Below are 19,567 nucleotides of genomic sequence, written 5' to 3' on the forward strand. Positions count from 1 at the left end.
TTATCCTCCTTTTCTCGGGTGCTAATATGGCCTTAAAGCATTGCAGATGCCATCAAACCAGTTTAAAAATAAAAGATTTCATTTCACCAATTCTATATTTTTCCTATAATAATATAATAGACCTGTAAATTCTCAGTCAATTAACTGAAATCAGTCAATTCGTCAAATTCAAATATTTTTAAAAAGGAAAGAAAGAAATAATTCATGAATCGCAGTCGAATGACCGTGAAGTAATTAGGAATGTTCGACAGCGCTACGCATAGCTCAAGGGCTGTTTATATTTACGATAGATATATTGCCAAGGCTAAGCGACGCTTCTTAGAATTACTGTGACTGAACACACCCCATTGTATTTTCACACAGCCTCGTGAAATTATCTTTTCACTTTTCAAACCTGTCGTGATCCCAATGGTAACCAATTTTAGCTGAGCCGCCAAGCGATAAATTTCACTGTTTCGTCTAAACCAAAATTGACCACAGTTACTTGGTAGAACCTAAAAGTATGAAAAACTTTAATGCGAAAGCCGGAAGTGCGTTATGAAGACACCTTCAAATCGAAAGTTATATGATTGATACAAGTAATCTCGATTGCCTCACGTAGTAAACAAACTGGTTGACTGTTTTTTCACTGATGTGGGTACCCAATTATAAGAAACAATTGTAAGTAGCCTAATTAATTCTCACGTAAATTAGTTTTCTGCCATTGTTTTGGTCAAGTGACTTGCTGTTTACTATTCATCTCGATTCTTTGGATTTTTCTGATACGATACGAAGAGTTTCAGTCAATTTTTATAGAGCTCATTTACAGGTCTAAATATAGTGATAGGGACTTCAAAACTTCTGTTTGTGAGTATTGTTCATATATTAATGACTCAAAATTCAGCATTCCCTTAAAATAAGTTTCATATTCATTGCATTTAGTTTGCGATCATGTTTTTAATTGACTGATTGATAAAAATGCTCAATTAAGTGCACAATATTTCTTATGTATTTTGCATTTCATGCGATATTTTTTTCCTTGTAAATCATCTCTCTTATGTACTATTGAATTTATTATGTATAAGTATTCCTCTAAGTGGGGACCAGTATTTATGTCTGGATGAGACTTTTAGGTGATCTCAAACTAAGTACACCACTAGTGTGCTCTTGGAATCTACATCTGTTCCCTATTTCAACCCTTCCCCTTTGTCTTACTATTTCTTGTATGCTGTAAATCTAGAATCTTTGACAATCCCATTTTTATCTGGTGCTGAAATGACCTAAATGTGTCACAAGTGGCAGAAAACTTTTTAAAAAAAATCCAGGACTTTCCAATCCGAAAGTGAGTGTCATACCACTAGACCACATAGCCGCAAATCTTTAACAGTGATATAGGGACCATAAAAATCCCTATTATAGCCGAATTTCAATGGAAATATTCCAAATGGCCTAAACTCTCTCTCTCTCTCTCTCTCTCTCTCTCTTTTTTTTTTTTTTTTCTGAGTGGATGCAATGTATTTAGAGATTTTGAGAGGGTTTCCATGCCATTGACATAATTGATTAGGCTGTTATCTGCATTTTTTGCGGCCGCAAATATCAGGGCGATCCGCAAATTTTGGCAAATCGTGGCAAATTTTGGGAAAATTGGCAAATCGTGTGGCAAATTTTGGGAAAAAAAAAGTAACGAAAACAAAATTACGAAAAAAAAAAGTGCGAAACTTGAGAAATGTTGCAGCTTTGCCTGGGCCCAAACCAAGGGAAGCTACTCTCTATGGATAATGATCCTTTTTCTCAAAGTTTGGGGGGTTTTTTGGGCAATTTTTGGCAAATTTTAGGTCCCAATTTGGCAAAAAATGCAGATGACAGTTTAGTATAATATACTGGCTATAGCACGGACTTTCAAGAGCCTAATCTGTCATCTGCATTTTTTGCCAAATTGGGACCTAAAATTTGCCAAAAGAAACCCCAAAATTTGCCAAGAAATTTGCCAAATTGGGACCTAAAATTTGCCAAAAGAAACCCCAAAATTTGCCAAGAAATTTGCCAAAAAGACAAAATTTGCCAAAAAATTTGCCGAGGAGAACTAAGCGTTTCAATAAAAATTAACACGCGATACAGAAAAAAAATATATGTAAAAGATTTATTTGACTTGAGAAATGAAATGACTGTGAGTAGCGTTGTTACAAAGATTTTAAAGGATCATTATCCGTAGAGAGTAGCTTCCCTTGGTTTGGGCCCAGGCAAAGCTGCAACATTTCTCAAGTTTCGCACTTTTTTTTTCGTTATTTTGTTTTCGCTTCTTTTTTTCCCCAAAATTTGCCACGCGATTTGCCAATTTTCCCAAAATTTGCCACCATTTGCCAATTTTGGGAAATTTGCCAAAATTTGCGGATCCCCCTGATATTGCCATTTGCGGCCGCAAAAAATGCAGATGACAGACTAAGGGCAAAAACAAAAGAAAAGTAGTCCTTCAGAACCATTGAGCTGGATTTTACTCGGGTTTCTATAGCGTGAAACAGACAATAGCAATTGCTTGCTATCCTTTGGATAGGACTTTAGTCTATCACAAAGTACTTTCTGCCAGATCTAATAGACCCAGAAACCCCATCACTGTTGGGTGTGGAGGGAGATCAGGAAAATCTCGACTGCACCCAGAATCAATTTCGATCCCTTTGCATGCTCTACCAACTGGACCCTCATACTAAAGACAAAGAGGGATAAAAAAAACAAACTTTTTTATTATTTTATTTTATAACCTAATAACTGTTATATCCAGACACGGGTTCCACTGTAGTTTATGTAAATATTATTTCTAATTATTCATTTTAAGCATAACAGATTGTGATTTTTTAAATTTGCATCTTCAGGGTATTTGGTATTTTTAATTAATAGTTAATCTCTGTGCTATTAAGTTGTACCAATGCATGTATGATTTAATTTTGATTATTGCGAAATCACAATGATTCTTTTCTGACTTTAACACTTTATAGATATATATGTATGAGTAACTGCCAAATAAGAAAGCCCAAAACATATTGTATTTTGAAGTTATTATTTCTTTAAAATAATAAACATTTTAATACTTCTCAAAGAAGCAAAGTTGAAGCAGATAGACAGTTAAGAACTTACAATCCAATTTTAAAGTTTTGAGTTACATTAGGAATTAGTCATTGCCCTTGTTTAAAAAAATGCAGTGTGGGCCACTTTTGCTAAAAAAAATAAAAATGTTTATATCATATTTATGAAGCAAATAACTCAGAAAGATATTGAACTTCAAGATTATGTCTAAAATAAAAAATCAGAAATTTGAATCTGACAGGGTTATTGGTCTTTGTTAGGCAGGTTTAGAGATGTATTAAATTGTCAAATAATGCATTGTGCATTACAAAGTTATTAATTAATGGAGACCTGGGTGGAGTTCCTGACCTTCCATAGCGGGCAGGGAGGCACTTACTGTGTCTTCTATCCCCTTATATCTGTTTTCCAACTTGCTTTCTGTCTTTTTTTTTTCCTGGCCCTGACTGGGAGGGAATGCATAGTTATTCCATCTACTTTAATGCTGATAGGAGCCACTAGGAGGAAGCGCTGCGTCACGTGATCACTTTTTAGCGTTGCTTTAGCGTTGATCACTGGAGCCCACCAACTTCAATTTGATTTAAATTCTATATTATTATTATTCTATATTTTCAAACGGAATTGTGTTCAATTTATATGTTGTGAATTCATTCATCTGGATAGTGTATATATTCGTAAAACTTGTGCAATTTTAAACAATAGTTTAACACCTATTTATCGCCTGCCATCTCGGTCCCTTTGTTTACAAACAATGAACGCCATTTTTGGTTCCGAGTCAGTGATGGAGAAAGAAACAATCGAGAGTAGCCGAGCGGACGATAAGAAAGGGAAAGGAGGTGGTGAAGTGAAAGACGGGGCGAGCGAGAAGGAATGTGTTGGGAAAGGAAGTGTAAGAGGTGTGAAGGGGAAAGGTAAAGGAAAGAAAACGGAGGGGAGCAGTTACGGTGCTGGTAGTAGTAGCGTTGGTAGCAGTGAACTGGACTTTAATGAAATAAAACAGCAACTCAGTGTGTTGATGGGATTGGTGCCAGTGGTGAGCCAAATGAAGGAGGCCTTTGACCGTTTTAATGAAATGGAGGAGGAAGATGCTAATGTCAATATTGGCCTTTCGCGGCCAATATGTAATGATGACATTGAGTCTGATCTTTCGCGATCAGGCAGTAAAGATGTAAGTAATGCTGACCTTTCGCGGTCAGGCAGTAAAGATGTAGAATGTAATGCTGACCTTTCGCGGTCAGTTGATATGGTGCCAGGCAGTAGTAGAGATGCAGGGATGATGGAGCAGGCATTCTCATATTTCGAGAATGTGGTAGGCAGGACAGAAGTGAAAGGGAAGGTGCTGGCAGAGAATGTTTCAACTGGTGTTACACAGGTTTTATGTGACGGTCTGCCCAAGGATACGATTACTGCTCTCTCTGAAAAATATCCAGTGCCAGCAAATTGCTCTAGACTAGAGGTTGTCCAATGCAATGAGGAGGTTTTTAAACAGATATCCCCTGCCTCTAGAATGAGGGACGCATCCTTGCAGAAAGTGCAGGTATCGCTTATGAAAGGCATTACTGCTGTTTGCAGGGCTATGGAGATGGTGAAAGGAGATAACAAAGAAGTACTGGAAAATATTTCGGATGGAGTCGCTTTGCTCACCAATGCCTCTCATAGTTTGGATATTTATAGAAGACAGTCACTTCGCGGTGAAATTAGAGATGACCTCAACGCTCTCTGTACCGCTTCCTATCCTGTTAGTGACAAGTTATTTGGGAGCAACATTAAAGATAAGATTAAAGACATGAACGATTCTATTCGAGTGGCAAAAACCACAAGGAGATTTTCCCCGTACCCGTCCCATGGCCAGAAAAGGTTTCCTTTTTTAGGCAAAGGTCAACCATGGAAAGGTCAAGGAGGGGGGACAAACACCTTTCGGGGGAATACAAGGACATGGAACAACCACAAACAACACCACAAGCAACACACATTCAAAAGGAGGAATTAAAGGATAAGGTAACCCATTTGCATGGGGGCAGAACTAAATTATTTATATCTACTTGGAAAATGTATACCTCTGATCCTTTTATTATTCAATGTATTTCTGGATGTGCAATTGATTTTTTGTCCCCTCCTGTTCAAATGAAACCAGCTCATACTATCCAATTTAAACAGGATGAAAAGTTAGCTTTACAGGAGATGATAATACAATATGAAAGGGATGGTGTTATCCAGAAATGTACACCGGAGGAGGGTGATTTTGTTAATAATGTTTTCCTTAGGGAGAAACGTGCTATACCCGGTGAGCAGAGGAAAAAGTATCGAATGATATTAAATGTAAAACATCTCAACTCCTTTGTGCGTTATCGCCATTTTAAAATGGACACTTTACATTCTTGTTTACAACTTATAGAACCTAAATGTTTCATGGTTTCGCTAGATTTATCTAATGCATACCATTCTTTGCCCATGCACCCAGATTTTACGAAATTTCTTAAATTTGTTCATAATGAATCGTTATACCAATACCTTGTTCTTCCGCAGGGGTTCCGTGATAGTCCTAGAATCTTCACTAAAATCATGAAACCTATTGTTGCTCATCTGCATCTTAAGGGAATTATATGCAGTTTGTATATTGATGATTTTTATATTCAGGGCCCTTCTTATGAGGAATGCGAACATAATTTGAAGTACACGACCAATATTGTGCGTTCGTTAGGATTTGAAATATCAGATAAGTCTAACTTAACCCCATCTCAAGAAATGGAGCACTTAGGGTTTGTACTCAGTTCCTTGGATATGTCAGTGACTTTAAGTGATAAAAAGAAAGATCAGATTATTTGTATGATTGAGAACCTTCCTTCTTCCATCTCAGTTAGATTTTTAGCTAAGATTATCGGCATGTTAGTCGCCTCTTTCCCTGCTGTTGAATATGGACCTTTATTCTATAGAAGTCTTGAGTGTCAAAAAATTGAGGCTCTCAAACAAGTATATAACTTTGATAGATATATTAAAGTTTCAGTTCAATCTTTTATTGAATTAGAATGGTGGAAGTCTGAAGGCGTCCACAGTAAGAAACGATTACATATAGATAACCCTTCTTTTGTGATGAGAACTGATGCTTCAGGTCATGGCTATGGAGCAATTATGAATGATGTTGCCACACAGGGTATGTGGACGGAAGAAGAGCAGATGGATCACATCAACGTTCTAGAAATAAAAGCAGTTTATTTAGGACTTCAATCTTTGTGCAAAGATATTTCCAATTGTCACATTCGGGTAGAAGTAGATAATATGACAGCTGTTTCTTACATTAATAACATGGGGGGAACCCATTCAGTTAAATGCAATGACATCACACGAGAGTTAATTTTATGGTGCAAAACCAGGGGAATATGGATTTCAGCATGTCATATTCCCGGAGTGGAAAATACCATTGCTGATGATTATAGTAGAAAATTATCTATTCATACTGAGTGGTCGCTTAATCGAGCAGAGTTCAATAAGCTTTGTGATCATTTTGGAAATCCAGAAATTGATCTTTTTGCTTCTAGAACCAATTTTCTTATTCCCAAATATATGTCGTTATATCCTGACCCATCTGCCTGTGCCATTAATGCCTTTTATCATTTATGGGCTGGATTTGTGTATTTATTCCCTCCATTCAATATGATCCCCAGGGCTCTACAAAAGATACAAGACAAAGTATCGCGAGCGTTGGTGATAGCACCAATTTGGCAAACACAGACTTGGTTCCCCAAACTTATGACTATGCTGATAGCGCCCCCGGTCCATCTAAAAGCCTCAAAACACCTATTGACATTGGCATCAGACAGGGCAGCTGTGCACCCTTTGTATCCAAAACTAAAGTTGATGGCTTGTCTCTTATCAGGGCAAAAATCCGGAAACAAGGAGTTTCCAAGCACGCCTTAAAAATAATTATGAAAAGTTGGCGTCGCAACACCCAAAAACAGTACAATAGTTACTTACTGAAATTTATCCAGTTTTGTGATGCTGAAATACAGCGAGGTCAGCAGTGTCAACATTGAACGAGACCGGTTCAGATCCGCTAGTGTGTAGATTTATGAAAGGTGTATTTCATTCTCGACCCACTCGTGCCCGTTACACTACTGTTTGGGACATATCTACTGTGTTAAATTATTTAAGATCACTTTCCCCTGCTCGTGATCTTAACCTTTTTATGTTAGGAGCCAAACTTCTTATGCTATGTGCTCTTGTTACGGGACATAGGTGCCAATCATTTCATGCCATGACTATTGAATCATCTTGTTTATCTATTCATGATAGCAAAGCTATATTCCATATTAGTAAATTGCTTAAACATAACTCGCCTTCTTATCCTCAAACAATTATTACACTCCATGCATTTAATGAGGACAGGCGGATTTGTGTTATGACATATCTACGAGCATACTTGAAACGGACTAGACCACTTCGATCTTCTAATAAATTGTTTATTAGCACCCTTAGCCCTCACTTAGGAGTCTCCAAGGATACACTGTCACGTTGGATTAGACTTATCCTAACCAAGTCAGGAGTGGATACTAACATATTTAAAGCACACAGCACACGATCAGCATCTTGTTCTTCAGCAGCTAAGGGTGTAGATATATGGCATGTACTTAATACGGCAGGATGGAAAAGGGAGTCTACCTTTGCTCGATTCTATAAAAAGCCATTGAATCTCATTCGGAATCTTTTGCAAATTCAGTACTATCCTCAAAACCTGCCCTGCTTTGAAATCTCCAAGTGGCTCCTATCAGCATTAAAGTAGACGGAATAATTAAAAAATTATACGAGTCTTACCTTGGGAAGACGAAGTATGATGATAATTATTCCGTCTCTTAATGCTGAAGGAGTCAATTGCCCTTCCCTCCCTTGCCCTTACTATTAATATGATTATAATTCTATATTGAGTATTATTGTTGTTTTTCGGTGAAATTGTGCTATATATTACACATGTGTAACCTATCGCGGGATAAGTTCATAGAGTACTTAGTTTAGTTGTGTATTATCATTACTACACACTTGTTGTGGGCAGCTTTTTCGGAGTTAAATAGTGATCACGTGACGCAGCGCTTCCTCCAATTGACTCCTTCAGCATTAAGAGACGGAATAATTATCATCATACTTCGTCTTCCCAAGGTAAGACTCGTATAATTTTTTAATTATTGTTCTGGGAGATGATATTTTTTTTCCCTTGTAAATCACCTCTCTGTTGTGTATTATTATATTTGTTGTTTTGAATGTATAATGTAAGCATTTGAGTGTATTCCTCTTTGTGCTTGTGTCAGGTGAGACTTATACGTGATCTCAAACTAAGTACATTGGTGGTATGCTCTTGGAATCTACATCTGATCCCTATTTGTTCCCCCGTTCCCCTTTGTCTTACTTTATCTTGGGAGCTCCAATTGTAATTCTAGAACTGTTTACTATCCCATTTTCTTCCTTTTTACAGGCGCTGATATAACCTAAATGTGTTGCAAGCACCTTAAAAGCCTTGAAAATAGACAAACAAGCAATTAATGGAGTCACAATATGTTCAAAGAAGGCATAGGGTGAAAGATATAAAGACCATGTTGGTACAGGTAACCACCAAGTTTTTTTCCTGGCCCTGGTTGGAGTCCTGGCTGGGAGGGAAACAGTCAAATGCGTAGTTATTGTTTTGGGAGATGATATTTTTGTCCTTGTAAATCATCTCTCTGTTATGTATTAGTATATGTGTTATTTTTTAATGTATAATGTAAGCATTTGAGTGTGTTCCTCTTTGTTGGATTTTGTTCTTGTAGGTGATCTCAAACTAAGTACATTAGTGGTATGCTCTTGGATCTACATCTGATCCCTATTTGTTCCGAGTTCCCCTATGTCTTACTTTTTCTTGGGTGCTTTAATTGTAATTCTAGAACCTTTTACTATCCCATTATCTTCCTTTTTACTGGCACTGATATAACCTAAATGTGTTGCAAGCGCAGTAAAACCCTTAAAAACAAACAAAACAAAACTGTTGGGTGGATAGGCTGGTCAGGAAAAAAACTCGACTTCACCCGGGTTCAATCTTGGTCCCCTGGGTGGGGTTCCTGACCTCCCATAGTGGGCAGGGAGGTACATACTGCGTCCTCTATCCCCTTATATCTGTTTTCCAACATGCTTTCTGTCTTTGTCTTGGAATGAGATTTCTTGGTTTTGTCCTGGCCCTGGCCGAAGTCCTGACTGGGAGGGAAACAGTCAAATGCATTGTTATTGTTTTGGGAGATGATATTTTTTCCTTGTAAATCATCTGTTATGTATTGTTATATTTGTTATTTTAAATGTATAATGTAAGCATTTGAGTGTATTCCTCTTTGTTGGATTTTGTGCTTGTGTCTGGATGAGACTTATAGGTGATCTCAAACTAAGTACATTGGTGGTATGCTCTTGGAATCTACATCTGATCCCTATTTGTTCTCAGTTCCCCTATGTCTTATTTTTTCTTGGTTGCTTTAATTTTAATTCTAGAACTTTTTACTATCCCATTTTCTTCCTTTTTACTGGCGCTGATATAACCTACATGTGTTGCAATCGCCGAAAAGTCCTTAAAAACAAAACAAAATCTTGGTCCCTTTGCTTTGTGAAGTGAATGCTCTATCAACTGAGCTATCGGTGACCCCCGCTACAAGTAGACATGACAATGTTTTATTGATCCTTTCCCCCTTTTTTAAAAATCAACATCTGGGTGGGGTTCCTGACCTCCCATAGTGGGCAGGGAGGTACATAGTGTGTCTTCTACCCCTTATATCTGTTTTCCAACATGCTTTCTGTCTTTGTCTTGGAATGAGATTACTTGGTTTTGCCCTGACTGGGAGGAAACCAGTCAAATGCCTAGTTATTGTTTTGGGAGATGATATTTTCTTTCCTTGTAAATCATCTCTCTGTTATGTATTATTATATTTGTTATTTTGAATATATAATGAGTGCATTTGAATGTATTCCTTTTTGTTGGATTTTGTGCTTGTGTCCGGATGAGACTTGTAGGTGATCTCAAACTTAGTACATTGGTGGTATGCTCTTGGAATCTATATCTAATCCCTATTTGTTCCCAGTTCCCCTTTGTCTTAGTTTCTCTTGGGTGCTTTAATTGTAATTCTAGAACTTTTTACTATCCCATTTTCTTACTTTTTACTGGCGCTGATATGACCTTAATGTGTTGCAAGCGCTGTAAAACCCTTAAAAACAAACAAACAAAAATCAACATCAACATTTAACAATTAGATAAATGATATGATCTGATTCAAAATACATGCATAATTCCTGCATGATTGGTTTACATTTTAAATCTTGATAAACACATGCTAGATGTAGAAACGGTGAATCTTATGCTGGCGAATGACATAAATCGAATTAAAACCAGTTCAGCTTATAAATACTCTATATGCAAATTCAAATGATATATATAATTTCGGGCTATAGAGTGATGGTCTTTGATCATATTCCATCACAGATTGACTAGGCACTTATTCGTTGCTTTTTTTTTATTCAATGTTGTTTTAAACCATGAATAAAGTTTGGAAGTCCAGATAACTTTATTTTGCTGATATAACATGATATTTAATTTATGTTCCTTGCTTTAAAAAAAAAAAAAAACGAAACAGATGATATTGAATATAATAATACAATTATTCCTACTCCTCTTTCCCATCTTCAAGTTATTTGCTGTCTTCTACCCCCCCCCCCCTCCCCCCTTAACTGTTCTCCCTTTCTATGTTGCTTTCTCTTTGTTTGGATTGTTTGATTTATTTCCTGGTGGGGATATTTAGCTGGGAGGGAGACACTCAAATGTTTGTGCCTGGATTGGAATTTTAGGTAATGTCAAAATAGGCACATCGGTGGATTGATAATGGAATTTTCTGTTTCCTATTTAAACCAGCCCCCTTTGTCTTCAAATGACTCAAAAGTGTCGTAAGCGCCATAAAACCCCTTTAAAAAAAAAACAACACAAGCCTTAGTATTCCATCTACAAAATTGAAAAGGCAATTCTATTTAAAGATTGTCTCCATCAAAGATTTGTTTAAAATTCCCTATACATTTAACATGAAGAGGTTCCCTCTTACTGGCTTTGACTTGCATTTTCCCTAGTCATCTTAACTATTTTCTTTTTGTTCTTTTGTCAGTGAAATGTACTTCATTATCAGTTATACTGATAAATCTATGTTGTTTTGCTTGATTGACAAGGATTTTTTAAAAAAGGAATCTAATAAGTGGTTTCAAAATATAAATAATGGCACATCATGTTTTTATCATATCAATGGTTTAGGTATATCATACTACGAGCTCAATACTAGTACGAGTCCATGATCTTAAAATAAACTTCAACTTTCTTTCAACCCAGTAAAAACATGGAAGTGAACGCACCTTCCACTTTCAGAAAAACATATATATGAGTAAAGGGTTGTTTTGGGGAGTTTTTTTGCTCCACCCCCTCCTTTTGTTTGTTAATTTGTTTGTTTTTTTCCGAGCATTTTAAAAATAATATGAATTAAGTTTATGATCAGTGTCCCCTTGTCTAATCCAATAATAATTTGTAGGTTGCAAACCCGTTATAAATCAGGCCACAAGTACTGACTGCATTTATACATGTATCTTTCAACTGCAATGAAAGTTACACAAGACTCGAAATTTCGGCTGTGATGTGAGTTTAATATTCAATTTTCATATATTTTGAAACATTTGAATGGCCATATGTATACAAAATATTTTTCGATGGCCTTATCATCACATAAATTTATTGAAATATGTCCTTTCGTAATGGGACGAATACACATAACCGGTAACCGTTGACGCGAAAACGAGCCCATAATGAAATTGAAGTAAGTCTTGATCCTAGACCTCAGTACAGGTCGGGTATGACTGACAATGACCATTCACGTCATGCATTTTTTATGAGATGATTGGGGTTTTTTTCTTCCTTGTTTATATGCAAATTTATTTTATAATATGTTAGCAATAATACCGAGATACTGTTTGTCTCATACTAGGGGACAGAGAAACATTTTTTTTCTTTTGTCTAGTGACATTCTCCCTGTTGTCAAATAATAATAATGATAATTATTATTATTATTATTATTATTATTATTATTATTATTATCGTAATGATAACGATGATGATGAATTAACTGGGTGGGGTTCCTGACCTCCCAAAGTGGGCAGGCTGGGTGGGGATCCTGACCTCCCATAGTGGGCAGGGGGGGTACTTACTGTGTCTTCTATCCCCTTATATCTGTTTTCCAACTTGCTTTCTGTCTTTGTCTTGGAATGAGATTACTTGGTTTTGACCTGACCCTGGCCGGAGTCCTAGATGGGAGGGAAACAGTCAAATGCATAGTTATTATTTTGAGAGATGATATTTTTTCCCTTGTAAATCATCTTTCTGTAATGTATTATTGTTATTTTAATGTAAAATGTAGGCATTTGAGTGTATTCCTCTTTGTTGGATGTTGTGCTTGTGTCTGGATGAGACTTATAGGTGATCTCAAACTAGGTGCATTGGTGGTATGCTCTTGGAATCTACATCTGATCCCTATTTATTCCCAGTTCCCCTATGTCTTACTTTTTCTTGGGTGCTTTAATTGTAATTCTAGAACTTTTTACTGTCCCATTTTCTTCCTTTTTACTGGCGCTGATATAACCTAAATGTGTTGCAAGCGCCGTAAAACCCTTAAAAACAAAACAAAAACAAAGTGGGCAGGGGGGTACATACTTTGCCTTCTATCCCCTTATATCTATTTTCCAACATGCTTTCTGTCTTTGTCTTGGAATGAGATTACTTGGTTTTGTCCTGGCCCTGGCCGGAGTCCTACCTGAGAGGGAAACAGTCAAATGCATAGTTATTGTTTTGGGAGATGATATTTTTTCTTTGTAAATCATCTCTCTATTATTATGTATTATTATATTTGTTATTTTGAATATATAATGAGTGCATTTGAGTGTATTCCTTTTTGTTGGATTTTGTGCTTGTGATTTGAGTGTGTTCTTTTTTGTTTGATTTTGTGCTTGTGTCTGGATGAGACTTGTAGGTGATTTCAAACTAAGTACATTGGTGGTATGCTCTTGGAATCTACATCTGATCCCTATTTGTTCTCAATTCCCCTTTGTCTTACTTTTTCGTGGGTGCTTTAATTGTAATTCTAGAACTTTTTACTATCCCATTTTCTTCCTTTTTACTGGCGCTGATATAACCTAAATGTGTTGCAAGCGCCGTAAAACCCTTAAAAACAAAAACAAAACAGACTTGTAGGTGATATCAAACTAAGTACATTGGTGGTATGCTCTTGGAATCTACATCTAATCCCTATTTGTTCCCAGTTCCCCTTTGTCTTACTTTCTCTTGGGTGCTTGAATTGTAATTCTAGAACTTTTTACTATCCAATTTTCTTCCTTTTTACTGGCGCTGATATAACCTAAATCTGTTGCAAGCGCCGTAAAACCCTTAAAAACAAAACAAAAACAAAGTGGGCAGGGGGGTACATACTTTGCCTTCTATCCCCTTATATCTATTTTCCAACATGCTTTCTGTCTTTGTCTTGGAATGAGATTACTTGGTTTTGTCCTGGCCCTGGCCGGAGTCCTACCTGAGAGGGAAACAGTCAAATGCATAGTTATTGTTTTGGGAGATGATATTTTTTCTTTGTAAATCATCTCTCTATTATTATGTATTATTATATTTGTTATTTTGAATATATAATGAGTGCATTTGAGTGTATTCCTTTTTGTTGGATTTTGTGCTTGTGATTTGAGTGTGTTCTTTTTTGTTGGATTTTGTGCTTGTGTCTGGATGAGACTTGTAGGTGATTTCAAACTAAGTACATTGGTGGTATGCTCTTGGAATCTACATCTGATCCCTATTTGTTCTCAATTCCCCTTTGTCTTACTTTTTCGTGGGTGCTTTAATTGTAATTCTAGAACTTTTTACTATCCCATTTTCTTCCTTTTTACTGGCGCTGATATAACCTAAATGTGTTGCAAGCGCCGTAAAACCCTTAAAAACATAAAAACAAAACAATGATGAATTATAATAGTAATGATAACGATGATGATGATGATGATAATAATAATAATAATAATAATAATAATAATAATAATAATAATAATTCACTTGATTCTTTCCTATGGTATAGAAAGAACCCTTTTTGAAAAAAATAAAAAGGGCAAAGGCATTTATTTCTCTTTCCTCGCTTCATCTTTGAATTAAACAAATTCTCTCCTTCCTTTAACGACACAAGGGAATCTCATTTTAGTGCATGGATATATCTCTGATATTGCAATTTTGTGTCATGAATTTTAAATGGTCTCATTAGATGATTTATATTATTTATACTCAAACACGATTTTCAGGCTTGGTATTGATTTTTTTTTTCTAAATGCTTTATTTCGCATATTTTGAAAAAATGAACAAATAAATTTAAAAATATAACACGTGTCAAAAGTTATTGCTTCCTTTTTTGCTTTGTTGTTGTCGACATTCTCAGACACGGTTTGTGGAATTCCCATTTTTAAGACCACTATGTCCATAGTTGTGCAGTTTGAATCCTTAGGGTTGAAATGCCACTCAGCCTGTCTGGGTCAGTTAAATCAGAATACTGTTGTTATTCACTCTACACAAGTGGACAGCAAAATACCCTCTTGCTCTCATGATGGAACACATGTATGAGGATAATATGGGTCATCAGTTTTCACATACATTCAGTTCTGATAGCCGAACGCAACTATGGGCTTGATTTAAAATTGTTATTGTTACGTTGTAATGGGCAATATTTTGCGCTGCTTTGAGAGTATTTCCATTACAACTGTCGCATAACGATGATTCACATTTATTTTTATTAAAATTTTATTTTAGTAAGAACGGAGTTCATCTCACTCCATTTTAATTCGGTAAGCTTAGAAAATCGTTACCTCCTAAAATTTGATTATCATTCCTGTAATAGCCTTCTCTTTGAATTCATTTCAAATTAGTGAATACTTTTCTTTCTACCTTTCACCCGAAACAATCAGCTCCGCTGACCCTGAGATTACTCAGAATTTTAACACAGACGATTGAAAAAAATGCTTGACATTGTCAATGTGTCATAAAATTATTATTGTGATAAATACTCACAAACATGTGGCAAATTGCTTCAGGTGACAGGCAAATACTTTGGGTGGCTATGCTTGGAACTCTATATCACAATTCAAGATGGCAGTCACAAAACTATAGGGCCAGGGCTAGGGGATGTGTACCCTAGTGTTTGTTAGTGCTGACGAATATCTAGTTAACGCCTATTTGTCAGTGTCAATTATTCCATTTAGCTACGATAGTATTCTTTGATATCATTTCTATTGAATATCAATTTAACTTTATGACAAGCAACCAATAATTGTTTTTTTTTTAATTCAAGTAAAACCGATAGCATTTAGGCTGATAATAATAATATAATAGATCAATGAGTTATTAGCATTGCAGGGTATACAAGATGACACCGGCCATGAGTTCGGTGATAATGGTGGTGGTGATTATTAACAATAGTTTTAATTAGAGACACCACACACCATGCCGTCATAAAGCATGTTTCATACTCAAGCACAGCAAGTTGATCCTACCGAATTTTTGCTATATAAAAAGCACGGTAACTTCAGCTTCAGGCAAGCTTCATCACAAGACAGTATCTGATTCTGGTTGTTAATTCTTGTTATCGACTAACTTCCATGGATCGGCGATATTGTCCGATATACGTTGGAAAGGAGAGGCGACCCCGAATAAAGTTTGAAGAGATTGAAGATGACAAATTAGAAGTAGCGACCAAAATGCCTGCTTCCTCGGAGCTGTTTCAAAGCTTGAACACTAATGGTGTTTCATGGAATCAACTGGTCTCGCATCTCAAACTAAATTCAAGGCAATTACAAGGACTACAACAGAGCATTGTTTCACATCGCAAGCTACCACTCTACCACTACTACTACTACTACTACTACTTCTACTACTACTGCTACTACTACTACTACTAACAATAATAATAATGCTGAAAACTTATATAGCGCGATAACTCCGAGACACCAGACTCTAAGCGCTTAAATTCCAAATTACTTTAGCTGAAACATACTCAGTCACACACACAGTACATCACAAACCGGACGCCTGTCTTGCTTCTCATATCATCCACTAAAATTGAAACATATCTTTTAAGCCAGCGTTTAAAAATAGACAGATTCTTTTTCACGAATGCTCTATGGTTAGGTTTTCTAAACAGAGGTCCGAAATGAGAAAAGGTTCTCATTCCAGCATTTTTGCGTATTCGAGGGACAACTAATTTGGTGGAATCACTGGCCGAACATAAGAGGCGGTATTCTGAATATATTTCAGTTATTTCCGAAAGGTAGGAAGGGGCAGTACTTTCAAGATGTGTTATTTTTGTTGCTATTAAGTAAATGAATGGAAAGAGGTCGGTGTGATTCTGGACGACGCGAAAGACGAACGGAAGGTGTGGAGGGAATTGTGTTGTCAAGGAGAGAAGACCGGCAGAATTGATGGAGACGTGAGGACTTGCTGTTGGTTATTGTGGACGTGTAATCAGTATTAGTTTTCGTGTGACTTAGGCAGTGTGATGTATGTGATATTGGATCGGACTGGGAAATCAGGTCAGTACATTAATTAACAACAAGCTATTTCGGCAAAAACATGGCCGCGAAGATTGTCAACAAGCATTGACAAAGTGATAATTTGATTGTGAGGGAGATGTGATGGCTTGGATATATAAGGTAGAATTAGTGGCCAAGCTGACAAAAACTACGGATATTGCAAGCCTCATCCCATCTATGTGGAAGGCGGAGTCTTAGCTGTATACTTAGAAATGTCTGAGGATGAGCAGCAGGACGCGGTCAAATTGAAAGCGGGTCTGTTGAAGGCATTCAGTACGTTAAAAGGGCTACGGTGGTCTGGTGAGTCGGTGGATATGTATGCGACCAACCTGAGAAAACTGGGAAAAGAGTGTGGCTTTGAGGGAGACGCTTTGGAGCATATTGTAAGACTGGCGTTCATTACTGGAATTCCCAAGACAACAAATTGAAAACGCAGAGAGCGTGCCTGTTTCCAACTTACTATCAAGGGCTAAGGTTCTTATTGTGACTCAGAATAGAACCAATGCTGCCGTTTGATTGAAGAACACAGTATGTGCTATTTGGTTACCATTGCATATAGGTACTGTGTTTTTAAAAACAACGGCAGAATGTAAGTGCTAGTGTTGTGACAGGTGCTACAAAGAACTTTCGCGGTGGCCAGATTAAATGTTGGGAGTGCGGGGGGGGGGGGGGGGGGGGGGGGGGGGTCATCTTGCCTGGTTTTGCAAGAAAAAGCAAAGTCAAGAATCAAAACTTAAGTGTAACAAGTGAGGGGGGCCACACACTATCAGATTTTGTAAGGAAAAAGATGTGTTGAGTTGTCAACTTGAGATGGTGAGGGGAATTTTGAAAAGAGTGCCTGTGGTAGAGGTGGAGATAGCAAGGAAGAAAGTACTGGCATTTGCTCAACACAGGTTGCTGCCAGAGTATGGTTATACGAAAATTAGCAAACAGGGTCTCAAATGAAACATCGATGTTAGCTTTTGATGGAAGGGAAGTAAAATATTGGGGTTATAGTAATCTGACAGTTCGGATTGGAGAAGAGACTGTAGTTAAAGACGTTAAAGTTGTGGGAGGAGAGGCGTTTGTTTTGGAAATGGACATTATCAATACACTTGGTGGGGTTACAGTTGATAACAATTCAGTAAAGTTTGGTAAGCCAGACAGACACATGTGCAGTGACTGATTTCAAAGATACAAAACCAGATATTGAAGATACAGCTTTTGAGGCTTACTTTGATGGAGAAGTTTGGACCGTGCGGTATTTTTGGAATGAATTAGGTGAACCCAAGTTGAACAAAATGATTGACCATTATGATAAACAAACGGATGATGAATACAGAAGTTATGAGGCTGAAGTTGAAAGATGGATTAAAGAAGGAATATAGAGCCCATGGAAAGATGAGGCTGAGGGTTTGTTGCCATTGATGGCGGTAGAACAGCCAACAAAACAAAAGGTTCGGCCAGTTCTGGATTACAAAGAACTAAATAAGCATATTAGCTGCGATACAGGAGATGAAGCTACATATAAAAATTGAGGGTGTGGCGGCAGGCTGAAGAAGAAGCTGAAATTGTGGATTTAAAATCGACATATCTGCAGATAAGAGTTTCAAAAGATTTGTGGAAGCATCATTTAGTCAAATTTAAAGGTAAGCTGTTCTGTTTGGTTTCGGTTTGAGCTCGGCACCAAGGATTATGTCTAAAATTTTGAAAACTATTCTAGCAAAGAATAAAGAGGTTGACAACGCTACCAGCTCGTATATTGACGATATCTATGTAGAACAGGATAAAATAACATCGGATGTGGTAGTGAAACACTTAAAAAGCAATGGACTGACAGCCAAAGCTCCAGAGGACACAGACGGTAGTGCTGCGCTAGGATTAAAGCTTAACAGAACACATGTAGGCACTATGGTGTATCACAGAGCAAATAGCATTCCTGTAGTGAGTGAAAGGATGACGAAGAAAGAGTTATACTGTGTTTGTGTTAAGTGTGTGGGTCACTATCCGGTGGCTAGATGGTTGAGGTTGGCATGCAGCTAAATCAAACGACACGCCAAAGGTACACGTTGGCACGATCAAGTAGATGACGAGACAATGAACAAGATCAAAGAGATTGTTATTGAAATTGAGAGGAACGATCCTGGGAGTGGTCAGCGGCACGCGCCAAAGTCAGATAAATGAACAGTCTGGGCGAACACAAGCGACCTAGCGCTGGGAGTTGTCCTTGAGGTGGAAGACACAGTAGCAGAAAATGGCACTTGGATGAGAAAAACGTCCGACTATAATCACATCAATGTCGCAGAAAAAGGAATAAACATGGATGTAAATTGGGGACTGAAGAAAATCACTGTCAAAACAGATTCGAAAATGGTGGAATGTGGTTGAAATTGACCTTAAGCAGTGAGAGAAGAGTCAAGACAAATGGTGCAGCAGAATTGCTCATGAAGAAGAGACTGAGTTTGGCAGATGAGTTTCAACTGCAGATCGAAGCACAGCATGTCAAGTCAACAATGAACATGGCGGATGAATCATGCGTGTTTGGAGGAAGTGGATGGTCCCAAAGCCGCTTGACGACGATGCTGTTTGTTTGAACGTTGAGGAACTGCGTGACATGCATGAACGTGACCACATGGGTGTGGAATGGACATGGTATCTAGCTAAGAAAATTGATAATATGACAAGTAAGGATGCAGTAAAGAAAGTCGTGAGGCAATGTGAAGAGTGTCAGAGCATCGACCCTGCACCGACACACCACCGTGCAGGAAAACCGAGTGTTGAACTGAAAGAGAGCAGCAGTAGATGTGACCCATTACCGGAATAGACCATACCTGTCCTTTGTTGATTACTGACTGGGCAGGTTTTCTATTTGGAGAGAAATGAAAGG

Source organism: Berghia stephanieae, chromosome 1, assembly GCF_034508935.2.
Source record: "Berghia stephanieae isolate SIO BIC M18660-M18661 chromosome 1, UCSD_Bste_1.3, whole genome shotgun sequence".
Lineage (NCBI taxonomy): Eukaryota > Metazoa > Mollusca > Gastropoda > Nudibranchia > Aeolidiidae > Berghia > Berghia stephanieae.